Genomic DNA, 7983 nt, shown 5'->3' with positions numbered 1-7983 from the left:
CCCTGCATCTCTGGGATGAAGCCTACTTGATCATAATGGATAATTTTTCTAATGTGTTCTTGGATTCGGTTTGCCATTATTTTATTGAGGATTTTCGCGTTGATGTTCATGAGTGAGATTGGCCTGTAATTCTCTTTCTTGGTTGCATCTTTGTGTGGTTTTGGTATCAGGGTAACTGTAGCTTCATAAAAGGAATTTGGCAATGACTTTTCTGTTTCTATATTGGGAAATACCTTAAGGAGTATATAACCACAATTTCTTAATGGAATATGTGCAGTAGTCTTCAAATTCATCCAGTTATTCCATAAATTATAGTTTGTTCAAATCCAAACGCAAGCAAGGTCTATGCTACATCTCTTATGTCTTTTTTCCAATATGTAATTTCTTATTTAAAGATTTATTTATTGCGTACAGTGTTCTGTCTGCATGTATCCTTGCAGGTCAGAAGAGGACACCAGATCTCATTACAGATGGTTGTGAGCCACCATGTGGCTGCCGGGAATTGAACTCAAGATCTCTGGAAGAACAGCTAGTGCTCTTAACCTCTGAGTCATCTCTCCAGCCCTAAATATCTAATTTCTTTACACAAACACACCAAATTATTAAAGAAATCAAGCAGTTTGTCTTGGGTAATTTTTCTAATTGCATCCATGTTATCCCATTTGTTATTTTTTTGTATTATCTCTCTTTCTCTTCCTCCTATTTCTTCCCCTTTTCCCCTCTTCCTTCTTTGTGTGAGGAATGGAACTCAAAGCCATTTACAAAACACATATTCTGCCTCTGAGTATACCCCAGATCACATTTCCTATTATAAGCTTTGGGAACTCAAGATTCATGTTGGGTTTTCTTAGTAAAGACTTCAAATATCTTTCCCATTGCCATGTTCATGCCTAAACCCATTACTTCGTCCCATTACTTCGTCGGGGGTTGGAATCTTGTAACAGGGATGGTCACATCATTCCACTTCCTGTCTACAGAAGGAAACCTCTCCAGACTCCGTGATTCCACTTCCTGTCTACAGAAGGAAACCTCTCCAGACTCCGTGATTCCACTTCCTGTCTACAGAAGGAAACCTCTCCAGACTCCGTGATTCCACTTCCTGTCTACAGAAGGAAACCTCTCCAGACTCTGTGATTCCATTATGCCAAAGAGCTGCCTCTTTAGGAAAGCACAGGGCAATTCTTCAGGGCTATTTCTTTACTCGTCAGTCTTCCAAATAATTGTTGTTTTCCTAATATCCTTAAAAGAAAGCCAACACACATTTTATTCCATCATTCGAAACTCACAGACTTATACACATATGACTTGCTATGTGTATGTTATGGATACTGTTCATATTATCATGTTTTGTCCCATCTTGGTCACTTGAGCCCCTCCTCAAGGATTCCGAGTGCTCTAGGACTGATCCTAGACAGGTCTTCATTAGGACCCTTTCCTTCTGGAGATCACAAGATGCTCCAGGCTCATCCTTACCTTTCTTGTCCCAGAGGACAGGATCTCTGGTTTCTTTCCATGGGACACATTTAGGGACCACAGCTGCTCACTAACACCAGCTACTCGTTTGTTTGTTTGTTTGTTTTATGCACAGGCAATATTAAGATTTGTTAAAAATATAAAGTGCTCATAAACTTCTACATCACTCCAGATTATTGCCAACTCACCATATGGAAATACCATCAGAGAGTTACTTCTGTTTTCTAGTTGTTTATTTACTAATTTATAATTGTTCTATTTGTTATTGTGTGTGTAGATGAAAGTGAATTAACGCCACGATGCACAAGGGGCCGACTGAAGACAACTCTCTGGAGTCAGTTGTCTCCTTCCACGGGGGCTTCATGGGGTTTGCAGGTGAGCACTTCTCTCTGCTGAGCTGCTCACCGGCCTGGGGTGCTGCTTCATCTTACCTATCTTCCATTGTGTTCTCTTTCTATACTGATGGTCCCAGGTCCCAATGACATCAAAATAATCACTCATATGCCAAAAATATCGTATTTAAGATGACCTAGTTCTCCCATTGGCAGGTGACAGACAACCCATGTGTGTGCTGGGAATTGAACTCAGGACCTCTAGAAGGGCAGCCGGTGTTCTTAACTGCTGAAACATCTCTCCATTCAAAAAAATTAAAAATATTTTTGAGAATTTCATACATAAACACTGCATTTACATAATTTCTATCTTCCCAACTTTCATTTTACCTCAAGTCCATGGTCTTTTCTTGTATAATATTCCTCTCTCTCTCTCTCTCTCTCTCTCTCTCTCTCTCTCTCTCTCTCTCACACACACACACACACACACACCCTACTGAATCCATTCGGTGTTGCTCTTATGCACATGTGTTTAGGGCTGACCACTAGGGGGCTCATCCCTGGCGAAGACTGATTCTCCCTCTCTTCGCAACCATTGATTGCTTGTAACTCTTTATATATACACGAGGGACCTTCTGAGATTTTCCCGATCCATGTGTGCTTTGGAAAACACTATAATATAGTAGATCTTATGAGTCTCTTAGTGAGGAACTCTACTAAAACAGTTGTTAGGCTAGTTTGTTTCACTTCACTCTTTGTAGTCTGAGGATTGCTTTTTAAATGTTAATTTTGTTGTATAATTACACAAACCATTCCCATGGTTAGAGACAAATCTACGAGGTTCATTGAAGATGGCTCCCTCCTTTGATGAGCAATTTTTTCTGGTCTCACATTTCTCCCGGTTCATTTTCTTTCACTCAGAAGATCTCAGGGTTCTTGCCACGATGATCCACAGACCTGGGCTCCTTTTCTTTTAATGATGGTACAGTGCTCTGTGGTGTGGTTCACCTACTCAGGATGGCATAGATGGCTCCACAGCTTCTTAGTTTACAGTCAAGGCTGCAGCAAATATCGTTCAACTTTCTTTTCCTTATTTTCACCAGTGTGCCCGTGGCACCAGCTCCTAGAAGTGAGATCACTCTGCACTGGGGTTGGGCTACCTGGTCTTCTGTTAACAGCTGGCAATGCATGCAAGTATCTGTTTCTTCATTGTCTTTCTTTTCGTTGTTTGCCAGTTTCACAGGTAAGCAGTAAGTTCTAACTTGCTTCAAATAATTTTCTTACCACAGAGACTAAAAGAAAATGGTAAGGAAAGTTTTGTTTAACTAATGTTCTCATTAGCTTAGCATTATGATCATGGGAAGATGTCCAGGATCAGGGTTATGGCTCACTTTCAATGCTCAGATTACAACAGACACAATCTAAGAAGGGTGTATTTATCTTTATGTCTTGTAGCTCCTTGGGGGAGTCTCTGAAAAAGACCTCAAAGACAGCCCTTAAACTGTAGTCAACACAGGTAACACCTGTGTTTTCCTCCAAGCCATTCAGTTCCCACGGTTCAGCAACTCTAACACTGACCATGTCCACAGGGCTCACTACCACATTGATAGAGACTTCCGTAAGGACATCAGTGGTGAGCATCCCAGCCACCATCTCAGCTAGCACACTCAAGGCTGTCTCATACCTACCCTCTCCTTCTAAGCATCTGTCTAGCTTTTTGAAGTGTCTCCAGAAGAGCTCATTCTGTCTGTTTATGCTTTTCAACTTACAGGTACCTCACAGGGATTTTTTTGTGGAAAGAGTTTCTTCTTTAGATAGTTCAAGCCCCATCCAAAAGGCCAGCGGGAGAACAAAGGCCATCCCTTGTGCTGTCGCTGGTCACTGGTCCTTATAGGGCCTCTTGAAGCAGACAGATACAAGAGTGTGAAGACTCACATGTGAGGGTCTCAGCTGCACTAACAGCGTAGCATTAGCCACAAGGGTCCTGCATGGGTATTCCCGTTGTTTCAGTAGGACACAAGCCTATGCATGCAAGGCAGGTGTCTTCCTCAGTCACTCCAAGCTACCCCATTTTCTGAGATAGAGTCTCTCATTGGGACTTACTCAAACATATATTCATCTAGATTGGCCGGCCAGCAAGATCCAGAAAGCCTCCTGTCCCCATTCAACAGTTCTGGGATTACATGTAGGTGTCACCACACCCGCCTTTTATCTGGGTGCTAAGACTAGGAACTCAGGTTCCCATGTTTATGTGACAAAAATTTTACCTGCCAAGACATCTCTCCAGCTTCCTGGAAGATTCATTTTGATGAATATTCTTTCAAAGATTTATTCAGGAACCAAATGGAAACATTAAATCCATGGAAATCATTGGTAAACAAGAGCACAATGCTTTTAACTAATTTTGGAAAGATAAACCCAAAAAATCTAATAAATGCATAAATTTTAGAAATAGTTTGATATCATAAATATTACTATTTCCCTTGATATTTCAAAAAACCTTCACAGGGTATTAAAAATGTTGTTCAAAGACACAAACATAAAAGTTTCTGGAAACTTAATTTTTTTGCAGTGGTTTTCAATGTTTAGTTATCTGGAGTCACGAAGCATCCATGGCTTTATTCTTGGGTAAATCAGAACCTCCTCTTCTCCCATTCCTCTTCTTCATCACACTGGGAGAAGAGCATGTTCTTGGAGGTCAGTTGGAGGTCAGAGGACAACCTTGGATGTGACCCTTGACCTCAGCCTTGCTTGGGGCAGGATGTGTTATCTGCTACTGTGTTTCAGTGGTCTAGCTGGCCCATGTCTTCTGGGGATTTTCCTGTCTCTGTCTCCCATCTCACAGTGGACATTGAGATTGCAGATGTGTGTGACCTCACCCACATGGGTGTTGAGGATTCAAACTCAGGTCTTTACACTGGTAAACAAAAGTTTTACCCAACGGGCCATCTCTTTATCCAAGAAACTCTTTTGTTACATACAAACTATTGTGGAGATTCCTAGGCAAAATCATGTACCGTCACCGCAAGCATTCTGTGTTATCGAACTTAGTTCCATTCTGGGTCTTTACAGCCCACTGAAGACTTTTCACACCCTCAATTTATCTTAGCCACAAAAGTCTCTTGGGTAGTTTTCCATTGCTAGAATTTCCAGAGGCCCCTGACTCCAAAGACAGAGAAATGAAGAAGAGACACTGACCTTGTCCCTGTCCAGGGATGACAGTTTAACATGAGGTCCAGGATTGGGAAATGCTTTAGGTCAGTGGTTCTCAACCTTCCTAATGCTTTGACCCTTTAATATAGTTCTTCATGTGTAGGAAGGGGGATGCTTATTCATCCCGGCCACTTAGCCCCGAAATAATCACACAGTAACTGTATTAATTAAATCACTGCTTGGCCCATTAGCTCTAACTTCTTATTGGCTAACTCTTACATCTTAGTCTAACCCATTTCTATTCATCTGTGACTCACCATGAGGTCGTGGCCTACCAACAAAGTTTCAGCACATCTACCTCTGCTCTGTGGATCCATGGCGGCTCTCTCTGCCTCTTCTTCCCAGCATTCCATTTCGTTTTCCCCACCTACCTCTGTTCCCCTATAGCTCTGCTATATGCCCAAAGCAGTTCCTTTATTAACCAATGAAAGCAACACATAGACAGAAGGACCTCCTACACCACTTCATCCACTGAGCTGTCTTCCTTCATGCAAGCCTCCTACACCACTCACGTTGTGGTGCCCTCCAGCCATAAAGCTATTTTCATTGCTGCTTCATAATTGTAATTTTGTTACTCTTATGAATTGTAATATAAATATCTGTGCTTTCCAATGGTATTAGACAACCACTATGAAAGGGGTTGAAGCCCACAGGTGGAAAACCACTGCCGTAGGTCCTTTTGGAAATGGCCACCTTGGTGGTTCTATACAGAGATCTTCCTTTCTATTTACAACTCAGCCCCAGGATCTGGTTGTAGTTGTCTGCCAGGGACGGTTTCTCCTCCTTTGCCCTCCTTCTTGTGCCTCTCCTAGGGTCGATGCCACCGCAGAATCACTGCTCATTTCCCTGCAGAGAAGAGAATGAGATAAGTGAGTTGCCTAGGATACCAACTGAAAGATCTTCTTAGAGTAAGATGCCCTTTCTGCTTCATCCTACTCCTGAGCCTGCTGCAGGTTCCATCCCTGATGCCCAGGCTTTGGGCTCCATGAGGTAGGTGGGGAAGCAAAGCAGGAAAGCGCCCTACAGAACCTTAATTACCTCATCTTCTGAAGCTTCAGAGAGTCTGGATTGGACCATGCATGGCCTTTAGAAGAACATTCTTCTCACCAAGCCCATCCTTCTGTAGGAAACCAACCCATTCCTGAACTGTTTTTGCAAACCTAACATCTTGCTTTCTCCAAACACAAGTTTCCTAACCTGACTTCTAGTAATAAAACAGTACAGGCAGAGGCTAGGGGGCAGATTCCAGGCCTGGTTGCGTGACTGTTCCCGTTTGACTGAGATCTTAGGATTCAATTTTCTTATCTTTGAAGTCCAGAATTGAAGCATGATGACTCTTCCTTCCTTGTTGTCTGCATCTGTTGTGGTTTCTGAGTTTGTTCCTCTGGCCCAAATGGGATAGCATCATTAGACAACACAAAGTATGTACTGTGGGCCTGAGAGAAAGCCCAGTGTTATGTATGAAATGTGCTCAAATTACAATAGATAACACAGGTGCTAGCTTCTTTGATGCGCTACTCCACTGAGGAGCTTATACTGAAGGTGTTGTAGGAAAGTGGGGCCTGCTTGGAAGAAGGAGGCTACTGAGGCTGTGCCTCAGTGAAGAGACTGCGCCTTTTTGAAGAATCTCTTCTAACTGACACCATTTCCTGTTTGCTGCTACTAAGTGAGCGTCTGTCCACCATGCCCTTCTTCCTTGATCTTCTGCCTGGATGCAGGCTCAGAAACCAGGGGCCAAAATAAACCTTTCCACTTTGTAAATTTCTCCTCTTGGGTATTTGTCATGGCCGTGAAAAGAGTGGCAAGAACGTCTAGGTACTCCAGGTCTTCATCTGTCGTTTTCTCTGACATGCCAGCCGTGAGCAAGGGAGTGTGCAGAGCATGCCGGCCGCGTTCAGAAGCGCATTCCCCCGAGGAAGCAGCAAGTTGTGTTATAAAGTTAACGAAGCACTAACGAACGGCTGAGAGCTGCCTTGCAATACTTGAGGCGCCGCCGCCAATGAGTCTGAGAGCTGGAGGAAGGGAACAGGATGCTCCCGGGAAGAGCAGCCCCGCCACTGTGAAATCAATCACACAGTCGTGTTTATATTGCAAAATGTAGGAAATAGATTATTTTAATTGCTAATTGTTCTCGAAACCCCTACCAAGATATTTTTAAAAACGTGGCCTAAATGTTCTCCTTGACAGGCACAGTGAAGGAATTACAGTCCATTCAGCCGCTGACACGCTGCTGATTGAAGTACAAAGGGGAGTAATCAGGGTTGTTGGTTTTTTTCTTGTGGCTTTTAACATTTACAAAGAAAATGATTTCAAGGGGTATACCGTAGAAAGACACACGTCCGTAAACAGTTACCAATCAGCCAAATACTCCCATTACTGGAAATACCCCCTCTCCTCTCCTCTCTTACCAACCCCTACACCCCACAATCAGCATAGAAATGCAACATGAATTATTCTTTTGTTCGTGACTCGGAGGAAAGAGGATGAAGGTTTAGACTGAAGGGCATCCAGCGCTCCGAGATGCCAGGACCATGACTGGGATAACTTCACAGACACAAACCCTATCACAACACAGGCCTGGGAGGAGGTGGGATGCTCCAGATTAAGATGAGAGGAGCAAGGACCAGGAGGAAGGGAGGCTGCTGGAACCAAACTTCTTGGCCAGGCCACACCCCTGCTGCTCCTTAGAGCAGGGCCTGGAGAACTCAGAGTGAGCATCAGTGTGAGCAGAAGTCTCTACAGAGCGAAGAGATGGCAACAGCCAGGGAGATGAGCTGACAGACCCTCATTCTTGTAGGTTTTCTTACTTTTGAACTCTTAAAACATGGTCTCTGGAAGGGTTACTAGAGGCAGAGGAGGTGACTGCAGAGAAATAGAGAGGGTAAAAGAGGGGATAAATATGACCAAAGTATATTATATGCAAGTATGAAAATGTCAAAATAAAACCTGTTTTTTTTTCCCAGTC

This window comes from Alexandromys fortis, unplaced genomic scaffold, assembly GCF_014885135.2.
Source record: "Alexandromys fortis isolate MF-2015 unplaced genomic scaffold, M_Fortis_MF-2015_v1.1 scaffold_54, whole genome shotgun sequence".
Lineage (NCBI taxonomy): Eukaryota > Metazoa > Chordata > Mammalia > Rodentia > Cricetidae > Alexandromys > Alexandromys fortis.
This window is presented reverse-complemented; position numbering follows the sequence as displayed.